Genomic DNA, 19,547 nt, shown 5'->3' with positions numbered 1-19,547 from the left:
CGAGAAATTACCAATTACCACACATTCCATGCCAAATTTAAAACATCTACTTATGGCCTGGCAAATAATTACCTTCAAGCGTAGAAGCCATCACTTCCGCTGGGGACTCGCTGTCTATAGTACTCACCCCCCGGACCTCCTCCACTGCAATGCAGCACTGGGCCATCTCTTCCAGGGGGGTGAGCTCCAGCTTTGATGGCATGGGGCCAGCTCCAGAGGTGTGGCTGTGTTCCCACCGCTGGGTCAATTTCTTCTTGAGGTTGCCTTTGAAGTCGTGCCACCTGCAATCAAAGTGTACATATTAATACATGTAACTCCTCATGTTTGCTGTAGCACCCATTGCAATATGAAACATAATACAACATGTGCCTACTGACACCAAACTTACATTATATTCATTTTTCAAACCAACCCTTAGAAGATACAAAAACAGTCACCCTCCAATAACTATCAATTCAATGTCATGGCCAACATGTCTGTGCCTCCAAGCAACGTGAACACCCATTGCCCAACTCCATCTAATATTGAATGTAAACATTACTGGACTTGTACTACTCAAATGTAACACACATGTACTTGCCTCTTCTTAACATGCTCCGTCTGATGAACTTGTGGAGCCACTGCATTAATCTCCGCCGTTATCTCCTCCCAGATCTTCCATCTCCTTGTGTGTGTCAACTTGACCGCTGGGCACTCTATTAAATCATGTGCCCGGGTCACCAGGATGTCAAGCTCCCGCGGTTCATATGCCATGTTTCTTGTGGTTGGTTCCTCTGTTGCCCCACTGCGGCCACGGGCACGGCCACTGGCACGGGCACTGCCACGGCCACGGCCACCGGTTGCTGTACTTGAAGTGCTGGGCTGGCTACTCTGTTGGGAAGCCACCTGCTGTGTTCCCAATGATTCTGCTGATGCTGAGGATGGGCCAGCTGCTGATTGGCCTGATGTTGATGGGCCATCTGGGTGCTCTGGGTTGAGGGGGACATAGGTGGTGTTGGCCTCCATGCGGGACAAGAGATTCTGCACCACCTGGTCTTCCTCTGACTCTGAGCCAGCCATGTTTGCAACAAGTGTTTGCCTTTCTAGGACAACTTTAAATACTATTTCTGTAATTGGCGTTAATCAGCTGCAACCTGCGTTCCGTACGGCCGTGTCCCGTACGCCAGCGTCAACCGTGCGGCGCATACGGGCCGCCCCTTGGTGTTGAAAAATATTTCCAAAAAACCTGGCAAACTCAGTAAGTCTGATTTATTAGCTAAATGCAGATTCCAACACCAATGACCAAATAAAACTGAGGTCACACATGAAATGTATATTTGAATGTACTTCTGTACTGTGCACTTGTTTGCTATGTAGTACAACTGACACTACCCATTCCATATGTCAATCCAGTCCACCACTTAGCCACAAGTAATCAGTGCTAGCATCCAAATCATATGTGAAAGCACTCCAAATTCAGGTTAGATGCTAGCTACTTTTCATTCCACCTCTGTAGTAGGGGCCAGTAGAAGGTAAGTGTACACATGGCAGCATGGCCTAATTTTGGGAAAAGGTCTGCCACTATTTGCTATGTTTCTGCTGCATAGCTTTCATTATAAATTAGCTGTTTAGTACCTTGTTGAGTTAGGTGTAAGTGTCTAGTGATGCAGACTATTTCACCTGTTGCTTATACCCATGTTTGGTGAATGTTATAGATTAGATATAATGTGTTTCCATCTTATTTTACACTGTTTAGGATGGGTGTGCGATGCAATGGGTTAGCCGTCTGTTCGGGCGCATACACGCTGTTAGTGTAAAAATGAACAATAAAGTTAAAACCAAATATCACTCTGATCAACCAATGACAGCACATGATTGTTTGATTTGTGCCATTGCTAAGATGGCGGCTTATGGCAGAGCAGCACCTTTTTCGCCAGCAGAGCTGAGGACACTGGTCTCCATTATGGAGACCAGGCTGGGGCGGGCGGGCCCCTTTATAACGAACAGGCAGAAATGCTCTGCCTATGCGGTGGCCCGCCGCCGTATATACGCACGCACCCAGGTGCGGCGGACCATCGCTCAGCTGGAGCGGCGGTGGTCCGACCTCCGGCGCAGGGAGCCAGAGAGGCTGCAATCAATAAGGGCCAGCATTGCTAGATGTGAGTATTTCAACAGTAAATGTGGATTTGGACATGATTGCTTACCTGACATTATTTAATCCACTAAGGTCACCAGCCTGATCATTAGTTAAACATGGCATACAATATATGAGTGCTACTTCCTGTTTGACACCCTGTAATGGTCATAAAATATGTTATTGGGGAGGATTAATGCTTGTGATGCTTACAATGGGCCAAATGTCACAGCATACCTGCCATGTTACAGGCTGTGTTTTGTAAAGGCCACTGAGGAGCTGTTTGCATGTACAATTATCAGTACTTATAACCTTTGCATTTATAGGTTGATAAGGCTAATACAAATTACCACTAATTGGCACTTTTTTGATTTTTCCCAAACACAGCACGTGCACGAGCAAGACAGGCCCGGGAGGAGGCAGAGGCGTCCCAGGCCCAGGAGGAGGCAGAGGCGTCCCAGGCCCAGGAGGAGGCGGAGCCAGCTATGGGCGAGGAGGAAGAAAATGAAGAAGGGGTGGCGGAGGAAAGGGATGGAGTGGAGGAGGATGTGTGGCCAGTGGAGGCAGAGGTGGTGGCTTTCGACCACGAGGTGGCAGCCGAGGAGGAGGTCGTGCCAGCCGAGGAGGCCCAGGAAGAGGGGGAGGATGAGGAGGCCTGTGAGGTGGAGCAGCCGGCCGAAAGTGGTATGTATACATAAAGAATCGTTATTCCTTTTGACATCCACTATTTGATATGTAGCACTGTTGATTCAAATGTGTTTAAAAATACTATAAAGGCAAACAACAAATTGGGTAGCAACAGACACACTTTGGGGTTAGATAGGGTGGCCAAACCATCCCTTTCATCCTGGACACATATTAATGACACAGGTTGTGCGGATGGCTTTCAGGTCGATTTTAAGTGCCACTGAACCTGTGTAGTTAATCTGTATCCAGGAAGAAAGTGATGACTTGCTCATGTAAGGGTTACATGTCCCTGCTGGTTGCATACAATCTGTAGCCTCATATAGGTGAGTAGAGTTTACTGGTGAATGATCTTTGTAAACTAGATTCAGTATGGCCTAAATGGAGTATGGACAGGCGTGGCTTATACTGGAGTAACAAGTGGTCAGTGCCCCTGGGCCCTCCTCTAGCTAACCACCCCCTGCGGTCTGCATGTATGTTTTGCACCATAATTGTGTGTGGATTTGGTCTTAGTAATGCTTTTGAGCATGGGAGTGGGTTAGTGCTGCAGCCTCCCCTAACTGGCATTCTGACAATGATTTCTGGAGCAGACCATCAGCAGGCAAGCCATGCTTGATTGCACAAATGTACAGAGCATTCCTGAGAGTTGTGTAACTCCCCTGCCAGGCTCCATCATATAACAGACACTGAACTTTGTTTGCCGAATTGTGATTGGTGCAGCGCGTGGCATGCTTCTCAGAGCTTAGTCATGGGTGGGTTTGGATTGAGAAGGAGCAGTATGACTGTGAGGTGTTCTACAGAGTAAAGGGTAGAGGGCCAAAGTCAGGCTTTGCATGTAGTATGTATGCATGTATGTATAGGTGTATGTCTCATATATATAGTTAGATATGTGTGTATATATATATGATTATATATATATATATATATATATATATATATAAATATATATATATACACACACACCTGTCACAATGCATGTTTAAAATGTAGGTTTGACTATGTTAAATGTATGCATGAATATCATTAGTCATTTTTAAATTTGAATTTCCTCCACAGGTGAGCCTGCCCAAGCAGAGGAGGGTCGCCGTGGGGCTCTCCTTCGTCTACGAGGCCTGATGCGGCAAATGTTAAGCCTCATGGACAGCATCATTGATGCGGAAAATTAATTTTCAGTTTTTTATTCTTGTTTGTGAATAAATATTTATTTAAAGTTCAAAGTTGTCAGTGTTTTTTCCTAACATGCTAAAGTATATGTGTAAGTTGTTTAAAATGTTTAAAATAAGCAAAATGTACATAGTGTATCTAGATGTATGTTAGGGTCACATGCTGTAAGGGTTAATGTGTGTCATGAATGAAGTAGGAATGTGGGTTAGTATAGATGAGCATTTAATTGATTGAAATTGATAACAATCCCTTTTTCAGGAGGTTGCCTAATAGCCTAAGTGGGTCATGTGATCGCTGTGTGTACTCAGTACAAAAGTGTTGGATTGTGCGTAAATACTCCGCATCGGGGCGTACGGACAGCTTCCCGTACGTTCTGACGCGGGAAGACCGTGCTTGTGCGGGAAGACCGTGCAAGAATCTGTACGTTTCCACCGCACACACGGTTTGTATGTCGTCCGTACACACGCCCTGTTCTTAAAGAGTGAGTCCGTCCGAATGCGGAGGACACGTGGGCGTTTCTACGGACGAAGCCCGCATGCCGCCGCACAGCGTGGCGTGCGGACCGCACCGTAAGAATTCAGGAATATCCGCACCGATCAGAATAAGGGCCTATAAGCACAAGAATAGTAGATAACTATTTCGTTAAGGAATATATGTAGACTTAGTTTAATCTATTATGTTAAAATGTCACCTCCAGGAAAGCATTAGAGATACACGCCCCCTATAGGTGACACGCAACCTTATTCCGAAAGTATAACCGGATTTACCATTTCACTTTACTTTAGCCACTTTTTATAGCACTTATTCTAATTCACAGTGCATACCAAATATAGCTATTTATTATACTTATGAAATGTTTAGATGGAACTTATATAGGGTCTATTTACCTGGAAGTATATCCTGGTCCTAAATCCACTATAGTGAAACTACTATATGGAACACACTTTGGAACGCATGACGTTCTCCTAAAAACTTCCCTTTTACCCGGCATCCATTTATGCAACAGCCGCTATGCTGGAGATGCTCTAGATGTAGCAGACCGGAACCGGCATTTAGAGTGAAACGCATATTGGAACACATAGCATTCCCAGAAGTAAGCTCCCCGGCCTGTCACATGCTGGAGATCCTCCAGATGGATAAGACCGGAACCGGAACTTAGAGTGTAACGCACATTGGAACGCATAGCATTCCAGGAAGTAAGTGCCCATGGCCGGTCACACATATTATTTTATTAAAGAACACTCTACTGTATCTACTCTCTTGTTTTATTTATGGGCATATTTAGGTCACAATGAAGGTCCTATACAGCCACTTAGGTAGTAGTACTACTAACATAGGACTGTTTAAGCATCTTTATCTCTGTTCCACGGACACAAGTGAAGTCACATAGCAGAGTGGTATTTAAACCCCAGTAGTTCAGCCAGAGAACACCTTGCTCTCTGACTGATTATATGATTTACACCAAAGTAACCGGTAGTTTGTGCATTATTGGTCTTATATATTTATATAATATATACTAAGAAATGTATGTTGGAGTAGCTGACTCCATGTGAAATTTCTTATAATGAACATTTAACCTATAATACAGATGGGGCAGGCCTCTTCCTTGCTGGCGAATCGCCAGAACGTCAGCGCAGGCGATCCGCCAGTGGCCTGCCTCACCATCTGACTGAGACGCGCGTGCGCGCGCGTCCCCCTCTCGTTATGCAGATGGCGCTGGCGGGGGATGGCGGCTGGCATCGCCATCGCCATCCCCTGCCAAGATGGTACCTGCCCCATCTGTATATTACTGAAATGTTTCATTACTTGTAGAATGTACCACTGAATACCAACTCTGTGAAGACATCAGTTGGAAAGTTGTATAAATATGTTCTTAATTTGCCTAAGTACATCAATTTACCATCGGCTGTGGTTGTTTATGTATGTGTTGGATACTTCTAGCTATGATATATTGTTCTCTTATGGAAAAGCCAGAGATGTAATTTAATCCTGCAATGAGTTGAAAAATAATATTAATGTTTTAATGAAAAATTTGTTTTTAATTGTAATATGGGTATGTTCTCTAGAATTATACCGCTAGTAGGTTTTTTTTAAACATATCTACAGTGTATTAATTTTTTTAGATAGTTATTGAAGCTGCATCATGTCATATGACAGCATACTTTGATACCGTTCAAATTTACCCCATGGTTTAGTCCATACTTCGCTTTTTAAATCGTGTGAAAGAATCAGTTGTTTATCAAATTGGTATGTTATAAGAAATATTGATTTTTGGAACAAACTAGTGCATTGGACAAGGGGTCCTTAATAATGGTCATCTCTCACTCCCCTCCCCCTTTCCTAATTAAGCAACTAGTCTTCTTTCTTACTTTTGTTCCCTCCTAATACATTTCTTACTGATACCATTGTTATCCAATTGGATACAGATGGGTTATAATGAATCATTTTTATATGCATTGTTTCACCATCTAGATCCTTGATTACCCCTGAAGAAGTCCCTATGGGCCAAAACACTTAGGTTTATTTCAGACAAATATTGGCGAAACGTTGGATCAAGTAACTTAAATCCTATGTGAAACCATCCATTGAAAATAATTTATTTTATACTACTATTCAGAATAAATATATATATATTTTTACCATTCTGTATATTTCTCTGGTGAAACATCTACAAGCGCACCTCTATACCCTTTTTCTTTTCATTTCTATTTCCCATACCTCTATTAACAGCGAGGTTCCATAGAAGTGCAGCTACCCAAACAGCGCAGGAAAAGGTCACAACCCACTTTTGTGAGCTCTCTCTCTCTCTCTCTCTCTCTCTCTCTCTATATATATATAGATATATATATATCTATATATAGATATATATATATCTATATATAGATATATATATATATCTATATATATATATGTCCAGTAATCCGGCACTCTGTTCTTTAAAGGAATAAGTAAAGTGCTCCGGTGCCTTCCTTGAACATGGATGTTCCATATAACTTCACAAAAGAGGCGGCACTCGTCAGGCTTGATACACAAAAACTTTAGAATAAACTACTAAAGTTTTTGTGTATCAAGCCTGAGAAGTGCCGCCTCTTTTGTGAAGATAGATAGATAGATAGATATATGGAAAAGAAGGGGATAGATGTGCGCCCTATACACTTCAAAAACAAATATACAACCTTTGGCGCTGGTGAGGGCAGCTTAAACCAACCAGGAGTTACCTTCCTGGTGTAGACAAGCAATAATAAACAAATATAGAAGGTCAAGCGCCCAACAGTTAGGAACACAAGAAGAGTGGATAATATAACTCTTACTTTTCAATGTATATGTCCTCAGAGGGTCCACAATTTTTCATACATTTTTCTCCATAGTGGATGTATATGCAAAATACAAAGGTAAAACAAACAATGTGTAATTCAATTTTTACAGCACTAAAAGTTCATAGGGGGTCCCGGGATATACACCCTTGGTTTTCTTCCCTCCTTTTCCTCTTCCCTTAATGTGTCTGCTCAGGTAGTTTTTATTGGTTCACCACGTGTCACCATAGGATCAAATATGCGTACATGTATGCTTACATGTGAACAAATGAGAATAAACACATCAAGGTTTCTTTAAAACTGGTCGTGCTTACTTGTATACTTACTTTTCTTCATATCATGGTTTCTTTAAGTAAGGATTCTCCGGACATCGTGGTTGATAAAAACAGTAATTTTTTATTGATAAAACCAAGTGCAAATAAAACCAGTCCAAATAGGTATGCACACAGACTAGAGGTATAACAGGGACACCTTAACTGGGAGGAGATGGAATAGCAAGGCCCGGGGTGATCACCAGTATGGGTAGTCCAAGTTTTTCACTCAGGGTCTGGATACCAGATAACAACACCGTACCAACGCGTTTCGACCTGGATGGTCTTTTTCAAGGTGGTGTTGTCTACAATCCATGTGGGGGTTTATATACCTTACTGTGATCACTCCCTCTGAACTCAGGGGGATGGACATTGTCTGGTAAACATTGCAATCAATATGAAAATTCCAGTATACAATACACACGCTGATACATATTGAGATCTGATGCCTAACACATATACAAAATGCAAAAAACGATGGTGCTAAACGAGTTAAAAAGAGAAAAAAAGCCTAATTAGCCGGCACACATGACCAGAAGTCCATATAAGGGTATGAAACCCCGTGGGCTGGATAATGTATACAGGCGGCTCTATACTTCTTATGTTATTAATGGCCCATACATACTCTGGGTTTCTCTCGTGGGTTATGTTGATATTGTACCTCCTTCTGGGGGTGACGTGTGCCTAAAGACGTCACCTCCGGTCCTTCTGTGTAGGTCGGGAGAAATTGTAGTTCCGCCCGGTGGACCGCATGAATGACCTGCACCACCATCTAGTTTTTATAAGTAGAGAACGGACTTACCCATTACAGGATGGGCGGAGTCATGGTTACATCAGGTGGACCGCATAATGACCCACACGGCCATCTTGTTGGGACCATACTGTATTTTATACTATATGCGGAAATGAGTATTGAACCGTATATTTGACACGCACCACCATTTCGGATGATAGCGTGATCCAATGTAAGGGGTACAAGAGCTGTGTTGAGAACACCCCATTGTACTGAGAATAGAATTTAAGTTTGACGCGCACAGCCATTTCAATATAAATCTCCAGATGCAATTTTTGTCATAAATAACTAAGATCTTTGAATGTAACAAAATTACTAAAAGGTGTATATATTTTAAAACCTGGCTGATAACCAATGAAGAAGGGGTTTCTTAATTCATTACATGATGTATAAAACCGGGGGGGGGGGGGGGGGGGGGGGGGGGGTGTTGGCTCCATGTACAAGAACCATTTTATTTCAAAATCCCCATTAAGTCCCTTAGGGGTCAAAGTGTTCATGTTGTATATAAATTTAATCTCACTTTGTGCCAGAACAGTGTCACTACCTTTTTGTCTCCAGTTGCCAGTTACCTTTTTTAATGCCTAGTACAAGTGCAATTTCTTGGGGTGAGCATTCATGTTTATTTTTAAAGTGTTCAGAGAGGAGATGTCCTGTCATTCCTTTCTTTATGTTGCGGACATGTTCTGTCCATCTTTCTCTCAAAGTCCTGCTCGTTTTCCCCACATACTGGAGACCACACGTGCATTGAATTATATATATACAATTTTTGCTATTGCAAGTGATGTACAGTATTCGTTGATTTTATATGAGGAACCATTGGAGGTGGATGTGAAGTCAGTTACTTTTGTGGCGGTGTTTCCATGAGTTTTGCACTTCTGGTACATACCACATCTGTGGAATCCCTTGGTTTTTATTCTTCCCTCTCTCTGTTCTGGGATGGCGCTTTTAACTAATTGAGATCTTATATTGTCGGCTCTTCTATATATGAACTTGGGTTTCTCTACTATGTGTTCTTTTAGCAAGTGGTCCTTGGTCAAGATATGCCAATGTTTTTTTATGGCTTTTTCTTACTCTTTATGCTGATTATTGAACTGCGTAATAAAGGCCAAACTTGATTTGTTATCATCTTGTTTTTCCTTTCGTTTATATTTTAACATCGAAGATCTATCCTTCAGTTTAAATTCTTGAATCTTTTCATCAATAATGGCCCCCTGATATCCTTTTTCGATGAATCTGGTCTTCATTTCCTCCACTTGTCGTTCAAAGACTTCTACTTCTGAGCAGTTTCTTCTAACTCTTTGAAGTTGTCCCGAAGGGATGCTCTTTAGCCATGTCGAGTGATGGTTGCTGGAGATGGGAATATAACTATTGTTGTCGGTTGGTTTAGAATAGTTTTTTGTTTGAAGTATTCCGTCCTTAATGTAAATGCTCAGGTCTAGAAATTGTATTTCTGTTTCGCTCTGATTGAAAATGAGTTTGATCTTGTACTCATTGTGGTTAAGGATGTCGCAGAATTCCTCCAGGGTTGTTTTGCCTCCACTCCATACAAAGAAAATGTCATCTATATACCATCTCCACACTTTAATGTGGTCTATATGGTTATTATAATTCCAAATAGTGCAATCTTCCCACCATCCCATGAACATATTCGCGTATGCAGGGGCAAATTTGGTCCCCATCGCGGTACCCATTACTTGTTGGTAGTACCGTTCCTTGAACCAAAAGAAATTGTTATTCAAGATGAACTGAATGGCTTCTTTCAAGAATTCAATCTTCTTCTTATCCATTTCTCCTTTGTTTAAAAAATACTCTACTGCTGTTACTCCCGTTTGATGATCAATAATCGAATATAGAGATGATACGTCTGCTGTAACAAGGATGTCTCCTGTTGTCCATGGTATTTGTTCAATACAGTTGATCATATCAATGGTGTCCTTGAGATACGATTTGATCTTAACCACTTCTGGTTGGAGTGCGAAGTCCACGAATTCCGAAAGGTTGGCCGGGACTGAGTTCATTCCTGCCACAATTGGGCGTCCGGGGGGTTCTTTTGTATCCTTATGGATTTTTGGTAGCATATAGAAAACCGGGAGAGATGGATTGTTATTAATAATGAATTTGGCTTCCTTTTCCGTAATGCTTTTATTTTCCTGATGACGATTAATCAATATCTGGAGGTTTTTTCCTATATGGGAGCTAGGGTCACTCCTAAGGAGGCTGTATTTATTTCTGTCATTGAGTTGTCTGAGGGCTTCTTTTTCATAGTTGTTCTTAATAATAATAATGACAATACTTCCGCCCTTGTCAGCCGGTTTGATTATAACATCTTTGTTGTCCTGAAGGGATTTTAAGGCTTCTCGTTCAATTTTCGGCAGGTTAGGTTTTTTCGGCCATCTAGAAGTTATGTGTTCTAATTCCTCACAGACCAGTTTCTGGAAGGTTTCCACTAGATGTCCTTTAGCAAACGTCAAGTTAAAAGTGGATCTTGGTTTGAAGTGACTCCCATTTTCTTGTGTTGTAGAAATCTCTTCAGAGACAATTTTCTCATGAACTTCTGAATATCAATGTATGTTTTGAACTTATCAAGTTTATTATCCATGGCATACTTTAAGCCTCGATTGAGTACTGAAGTTTCGCCGGAGGTTAGGGGGTGTGTGCTCAGGTTAAATATTCTGTTGTCTTTACCAGTATTGGTGTCAGAATGTTGTTCTGAAGAGTCTTCCAATTCATGTGGTTCTGATAACTCTACTTCAACTTTTTTCCTCTTCTTCCCCCCTCTTTTTCCTCTGCGTTTTTTTCTTATAGGTGACGGTTACATATAATTTTTTCTCTTCGTGCTCTGGCCCAAAAAATTCCTTTGTTTTCTTAGTTTATAGGGGGTTCTATGTTGTTGGGCTTCATCATGCCTTTGTCCCTGACTACAAACTTATTCCGGTCTTGTCGTGATGGTTCCTCTCGCTTTTTCTATTCCTCATGGGTGTACGTGATCTTAGATTTCTTTGATTTCTTTTATTCTCTTCCAATCTTCTTCCTCTCCATCTCTCATCTGATTGATGGTATCTGTTGTTCCTCCTTTGATTGGTATCTATTTGATTGTTACGCCAATCCTGTACATCCCGATAGCGTTTGTATGGAGCACGGGGTTCATACTGTCCTATGTTGTCTTTCTTATATGTTTTCCTTTTTTTATGGTGGAATTTCGTTGGTGTTTGAGGTAGATTTTGACAATCACAGCTCAATGCTCTGTCCGTAGAGCGTAGAGAATTCATCCTCTGACTTTTCCTCCTCCTTCTTTCCGTGTTTTGTCTCTCATATACTTCTTCTGTTTTCTCTGTATGATTGCCTTTTCTTTATTTTTAACCCTATATTCAATATGTTTTTTGATTTGACTATAGTCCTCCAAATTTCGTAGAGGTTCTATACTTTTTGTAATAGTGGTGATTTCTTCCTCCAGGATATTTAGGGGGAAATTTACCAATATGGATTCGTAAAAAATAGGTGTATTCGTAGGCAGAAATACACCTATTTTTTACACATTTGTATTTTCGGGATTTACAATCCCGAAAATACAACAATTCGTATTCCTAAAGATGGGACATTCATATTTGTATTTACAAATACGAATGTCTACACCATCGATAGGATACGACAGGAATCACCATTCAAAATAATTGTGGTTCCTGATTTACTGAGCAGCCGTATTGATAATACGGCTGCTAATTGGTGTAAAACAGGCACCAAAATACGACAGGAAAATACACCTTGCTTTCCCTGTCGTATTTGGCTTTAGCCTGCACGGATCAGTCAGATCTGTGCAGGCTTTAGTGTAAAAAAAAAAGGAAAATTAAATAAATAAATAAAAAAAAACAGCGTGGGGTCCCCCCCACAGCTGTAACCAGCACCAGGCTGAAAGAGCTGGGGCCGGTAATTAAAAATCAGGGAACCCGACAAATAGGGGTTCCCCGATTTTTAACAACCAGCCCCAGGCTCCAGGTCTGGGGCTGGTTCCCAAAATACGGGGGACAAAATGAGTAGGGGGTCCCCTGTATTTTAAGAACCAGCCCCAGGCACAACCAGCCAGCAGGATAATGTCACAGCCGGGAGACACTTATTATATAAGGTCCCGCGGCCAAAACATTAACCCCCTGACCGGTCAGCCTGGCCAGGGGCCCTGGGGGAGTTGGGACCCCCCCAATAAAGGGGTCCCCACCCTCAAGGACTTACCTGACCAGGCTGAAGCCTGGTGCTGTCCCCGGTGACCCTGGGCTGTGGTCACCGGGCTGATAGTGGTGTAAAAAAAATAGATGAAAAAACTATTGTTTAAAACTGTGGAACTATGAGTCCCAGCAAACCTCCCCCGCAAGTTGGGACTTGGAGAACCACAAGTCCCAGCCTGCGGGGCATTAAAGGGCCCGCTGGGTCTTGTAGTTCCACAGTTAAAAAAATAGTACAATAAACACACACTGACACAATGAAAATAAAAGTTTAATACATACATTACACACATACTGATACTTACCTTTCTTGATCCCGTAGGTAGCCCTCTGTCCTGGTGTCCGGTGTCCTGTGTCATCCTCCAGGTCCATGTCGGCAGTCCGTGTCGTCCTCCAGGTCCATGGCGGTGTCCGGGTCCGAAGAAATCCATGTTGGAGCTGTGGAAGGAAATCCTACTCACCTGGTCCTGTGCTGAAGATGTCTTGTCTTGGTCCGCCGTAATCCAGGTAATCTTCATGCTGTCGCCGGTCCCCGCACTGTGGAGAGATGCAGTGATGTTTCATACTCGGCGCCTCTCCTCAGAATGATTTCTATTAGCCGCTTAGCGGCCAATCAGGAGCCGACTTTCTTGGCTCCTGATTGGCAGCTAGGCGGCCAATAGAAATCATGTCCCCACTCCCCCAGGGCCCCTGGCCAGGCTGACCGGTCAGGGGGTTAATGTTTTGGCCGCGGGACCTTATATAATAAGTGTCCCTCGGCTGTGACATTACCCTGCTGGCTGGTTGTGCTTGGGCTGGTTCTTAAAATACGGGGGACCCCTACTCATTTTGTCCCCCGTATTTTGGGAACCAGCCCCGGACCTGGAGCCTGGTTGTTAAAAATCGGGGAACCCCTATTTGTCGGCTTCCCTGATTTTTAATTACCGGCCTGGCTCTTTCAGCCTGGTGCTGGTTACAGCTGTGGGGGGGACCCCACGCTGTTTTTTTTTTAATTTATTTATTTTTCTATTTTTTTTTTACACTCTGCAGCCTGCACGGATCTGACTGATCCGTGCAGACTGCCTGTTCGAATTAGTATTAGCGGCCGTATATATGGCCAGCTAATACGAATGGTTACACCATCGGAGGGTTACAAAGCAGTCGTATCTGACTGCTTTGTACATTCCCCTCCGGAACACGACTTTGCATACGACTAAAACAGTCGTATGCAGTCGTAGGGGAAATACTAATACGAAAAACTAGGTTTTTCATATTAGTTAATTTCCCCCTTAGTGTCTTTTTTCTCTCCCTAACGATCAGATTCATAAGTCAGTATGAACATTCCTCTAAGATTCTATTCCAGCCCAAATAGAATTCTGTGGATTCATTCTTACTGGAGGGTTCTTTATTTATGATGAGACCTTTTGGGATCATTTTTTCTATCAAGTATTGTTCCATGGATGCTATCTCCCACCAAGTGCTACTCTCCTTGGTTAATGCCTTTTCTTATCTATCCATGATTTGCTCTAAACTTTCTTCCTCAGTTGCAATAACAGGGTGGGTGTCTGTATCGAATACATGTTTGATAATGAGTTGTCTTTTTTCTCTATAACCTAACTTCCTGCTGCCTGATTGTATTGATAACCAATAATGTACAATTCAAAAACAAATATACAACCTTTGGCACTGGTGAGGGCAGCTTAAACCAACCAGGAGTTACCTTCCTGGTGTAGACAAGCAATAATAAACAAATATAGAAGGTCAAGCGCCCAACAGTTAGGAACACAAGAAGAGTGGATAATATAACTCTTACTTTTCAATGTATATGTCCTCAGAGGGTCCACAATTTTTCATACATTTTTCTCCATAGTGGATGTATATGCAAAATACAAAGGTAAAACAAACAATGTGTAATTCAATTTTTACAGCACTAAAAGTTCATAGGGGGTCCCGGGATATACACCCTTGGTTTTCTTCCCTCCTTTTCCTCTTCCCTCAATGTGTCTGCTCAGGTAGTTTTTATGGTACTTGTTTTCTAGAACGGCCACACCGATTTTGATCGGGTCGGAAAAATCGCGTCAATCGCATCGCATGCGACCAAATCGCATGCGATACGACCGACGCGATGGACCCTATTTTACATTGGATTCAATGTAAAATTGTCCCCAGACCCCAATTTTAACCCCCCTGATGGCTCAAATGGCTGCAGCGAGCTCCGTGAGGGGACGCGCATTACTTCACAGGTATACGCGTGCGCTCGCCACGCTTCGGGCTCGCTGCGCTCGCCACACTTTATATTCTCAACTCCACGCCGACGTGGATAGTAGGGGTAGGAAAAGGTCGGAGTATGCGTACTGCCGCCCCTCGCGGGCTCGCCACGCTTCGGGTTGGCGTCAATCGTGGGGTGCCGCTCACAATGGGGGGGGGGGCATTAATTTATAGGCATGACGGGGGTATATACAATGAGAAATGGGCCATATTGGCCCATTTGCCATTGTTAGCTATGTAAAATGTGCTTAATTCTCGTCCATCGCATCTTGTGCCATTATAATGGCACAAGACCGACGCGATGAACGCGATTACAATGTTAAAAATAATTTAACATTGAACCCTATGGCAAAATCGGATCCATCGCGTCGGTCGTGTGCCATGTTAATGCATGCGACCGACGCAATCAACACGATTTTGCCTTTGCCGGCAAAATGGACCTGATTTCAAAGGAAATCGGGTCCATCGCATTAATCGTGTACCTTAAGTTAAGGTACACGATTACTCCTGAATGTGGCCGTGCTAGGAAACAAGTTACTGTTTTTATTGGTTCACCACGTGTCACCATAGGATCAAATATGCGTACATGTATGCTTACATTTGAACAAATGAGAATAAACACATCAAGGTTTCTTTAAAACTCATCGTGCTTACTTGTATGCTCACTTTGAAAAGAGTATGACTCCTCATATCATGGTTTCTTTAAGTAAGGATTCTCCGGACATCGTGGTTGATAAAAACGGTAATTTTTTATTGATAAAACCAAGTACAAATAAAACCAGTACAAATAGGTATGCACACAGACTAGAGGTATAACAGGGACACCTTAACAGGGAGGAGATGGAATAACAAGGCCCGGAGTGCTCACCAGTATGGGTAGTCCAAGTTTTTCACTCAGGGTCTGGATACCAGATAACAACACCGCACCAATGCGTTTCTAACTGGATGGTCATTTTCAAGGTGTTGTTGTGTGTGTGTGTGTGTATGTATATATATATATATATATATATATATATATATATATATATATATATAAAAGCTCCAATAGACCGGCACACTCACTGCTCCCACGCTGTAGAATGCTTCGCTGGGTGCCCACACTAAACGGATAATACAAGTGTTGTTGGGTGGTGTGGCACTCCCCGCATATTAAAGACAGGAGTCGGGTTTAAAAGGCAACGTTTCAACGTCTTTTAATAGACGTTTTCATCAGGCTAACTGCATATAGAAATGTTACATACCTTTATACACCATTGTGAAAGCAGATCAGCGTGCGCTCCCGCCGTCCAGAGCAGAGTCGCATCGGGACTGACGTCATTGCGCCGGCTACAGTGGTACCCGTGATATATAGCATCCCGAAGTCTCTGATTGACCCTCCGGGTAGACCCATTATAGCAGCTAGACAGTCGCTTTCACAACTGTCATCTGTGTTTATCGATGCTATTTTACAGCCATACATTGTGCGACATCCTCGCTATTTATTGGATACTACCTCTCTTTTGCAATTATTAAAAGCATTACCTGTTTTTGAAGGAGAAATTTGGTTGGTTACTCTTGACGTCAAAAGCCTTTATACCATTATACCTCATGAGGCAGGGATGAAGGCAGTTGACGATTTTCTGTGTGCACAAAGTGATTATGAAGGTCCACCCATTGATTTTGTGTTGCGGTTGTTGCATTTTGTTCTGACTAAGAACTATTTTTTGCATGATGGCAAGTTCTGGCTCCAGACAAATGGCTGTTCAATGGGTTCTAATGCTGCACCAGCCTATGCCAACATTTACACGTTTGCCGTTGAACAGCTCCTTTTCTTTGATGTGCCCACTCTGGCTGCCAGGATCTTGCTATACCGGCGCTTTATCGACGATCTTCTCATAATCTGGTCTGGGCCTATAGAAGATTTGAGACGACACGTCGACATACACAATTTGAGTGAGAGCCCGGTTAAGCTAACAATGACATGTGATCAAGAATCTATCAGCTTTCTTGACGTGTCTTTATGTCTGAACAATGGTGTTATTTCTACTAGGCTGTTCCAAAAAGAAACAGATAGGAATAACCTGTTACATGGTAACAGTGCGCATCCCAGGAGTCTAATAAAAGGCTTACCCTACTCTCAAATAATCCGCATCAAACGTATAGTGTCCGATCCGGCGGAGGCCGAATTACAAATTGATGCACTAATAAAAAAATTCTTGGCCAGAGGTTATAAATTAAATGACCTACTTGCAGCTAGAGAAAGGGCTTCAGCTTACTCCAGAGAACAACTCCTAGCGCCCAAACCTATAGTAACACCTCCTCAAATCATCCCGTGGGTGACCAAATTTTCCACAGCTAGTCCTATTATTAATAAAACCTCAAAAAAACTCTGCCCAATTGTCCAGAGTGATCGGGATATTAATATCCCTAATACTAAATTGCTAGCTTGTTACCAACGTGCCCCAAATCTTCGTGATATGTTGGTGAAAACCGACATCACCCCGTTTAACCAACCTGCCAAGCCTCCCCCGAGTGGATGCATTAGGTGCACATGTACGGTTTGCACCTGTATGATTCCTGGAAACATCTTTTATCGGATTCAGTACTGAATCACGGCGGTCGGGATCCCGGCGTTCAGAATCCCGACGCCGGAATCCCGACAGCCGAAATGCCGACAAGGGGGGGACGTGGATCGCCCTCCCTTGCAGGCTCGCTGCGCTCGCCACGCAGCGGGCCCGGTGCCTCGCTACCCTCGGCACACTAATTTATTCTCCCTCCAGGGGTGTCGTGGACACCCACGAAGGGAGAATATGTCGGTATTTCGGCGGTCGGGATTCCGGCGTCGGGATTCTGAACGCCGGGATCCCGACCGCCGGGATATTAACTGCATCCCCTTTTATCATCCTCAACAAGGTACCAAATTTATGATCAGGCATACCCTCAGTTGTGAGTCTAAATTCGTTGTGTATCAACTTATCTGCCCGTGTGGCTTATCATACATAGGCAAGACTGAACGTGCTTTCAAGGAGCGCATCACAACACATCGCTCCACTATTAGACAAGCACTTGCAGGGGGTAAGTGTGATCTGCCGGTCCCAAAACACTTTGTTGCTTTTAAACATACATTGCCCTCATTGAGATATCGGATGATAGATCATGTGCCGCTTAATATTCGAGGAGGTAACCGTGGTCTCCTCCTTTTGAAGTGCGAAACAAGGTGGATTCATCGCCTTGATACACTGGCACCCAAGGGCTTGAATGAGAATTTGGGTATCAGCTGTTTGACACGGAAATGAAATGCCTTATTTTTTACTAGTGTTAGATTCATGATTAACCATGGTCCGCTTTATACTTGTTTGTTCCTTATATGCATGTACAGCTATAACACTGTATTTACAGTATTTACTAGTTTAGTAATGTCCGCATTTACTAGCGCTATTTGCCTCCATGTCAGTTTGTATTGTATCGTATTGTTTGTATGTTTCTATGGTGATGGTTGCACGAGTAGCCGGCGCAATGACGTCAGTCCCGATGCGACTCTGCTCTGGACGGCGGGAGCGCACGCTGATCTGCTTTCACAATGGTGTATAAAGGTATGTAACATTTCTATATGCAGTTAGCCTGATGAAAAGGTCTATTAAAAGCCGTTGAAACATTGCCTTTTAAACCCGACTCATGTCTTTAATATGCGGGGAGTGCCACACCACCCAACAACACACACACATATATATATATATATATATATATATATATATATATATATATATATATATATATATACACACAGGGCTATTTTTGTGCAGGCTCCAGCAGGAACTGAGGCCCTTATTCTAGTTCACTCTTTCTGACAAATTATTTCTTAGATGGACAAAACCATTTGCACTGCAGGTGAGGCAGGTGTAAAACCCCACCCAAATCTAATTATCTCTGGACAAGTAACATCTGCCTCACCTGCAGTGCACATGGTTTTGTCCATCTAAGAAATATTTTGTCAGAAAGAGTGAACTAGAATAAGGGCCACAGTTCCTGCTGGAGCCTGCACAAAAATAGCCCTGTATATTAGGGCGGAGTGAAAACACTGAATTTGAGAAATTCAAAATCGGCTAGTGTGGGAAAGTTGTGACTTGACCTGAATAAGAAACGTGCAAAAGCTTTTTGATCTGAGTCAACATCTTCTGTTCTGGCAAGAGGCCTAAAGTTTCACTTTTTAGGTGAAAATAACGAAACCTATCAAGATGCTCCGATCTAGTTAGAATTACGTCAGGATGTCTTAGAGTGGTTCATTAATATACTTTAGCATAGTAAAAAACAGTACGAGCTTGTCCTAGTGCAAAGTGACTGACTGGCGGGAGAAAAAATCCCTAATAATTGACCCATTTTCATGGTCACAATTGTGAATATTGTGTGTTTTCTCCTGAACGTGTTTATAATAGAAGAAGCACAAATACTCTAAATGGAATTTCAGTGACACTGTGTGAAATATAACACTGCATAATAGCCCTTAATCAGACCTGATCCCAGTACAAATTTGTTCTCAAAATGGGCAAAACAAATGCTGCATTGCAGGTGGGGCAGATGTAATGTGCGGAGAGAGTTAAATTTGGGTGGGGTGTGTTGAAACTGAAATCTAAATTGCAGTGTAAAAATAATGCAGCAGGTATTTACCCTGCACAGAAACAAAATAACTCAACACAAATCTAAAGGTGGCCATACATCTAAAGATCGATT

At 42.6% G+C, this 19,547-nt stretch overlaps 1 long non-coding RNA gene across 1 annotated transcript in view; it reads left to right on the top strand.

Annotated features, from left to right (window-relative positions):
* Nucleotides 1–19,547, top strand: part of LOC146042643 (uncharacterized) — a 447,704-nt gene that overhangs the window by 417,069 nt on the left and 11,088 nt on the right. Inside the window, exon 3 of the long non-coding RNA XR_014463953.1 lies at nt 12,916–13,100. This is a non-coding gene — a long non-coding RNA (uncharacterized LOC146042643). The remainder of the gene's footprint in view (nt 1–12,915; nt 13,101–19,547) is intronic.

Source organism: Crinia signifera, chromosome 19, assembly GCF_055691185.1.
Source record: "Crinia signifera chromosome 19, ASM5569118v1, whole genome shotgun sequence".
Lineage (NCBI taxonomy): Eukaryota > Metazoa > Chordata > Amphibia > Anura > Myobatrachidae > Crinia > Crinia signifera.
This window is presented reverse-complemented; position numbering and strand designations above follow the sequence as displayed.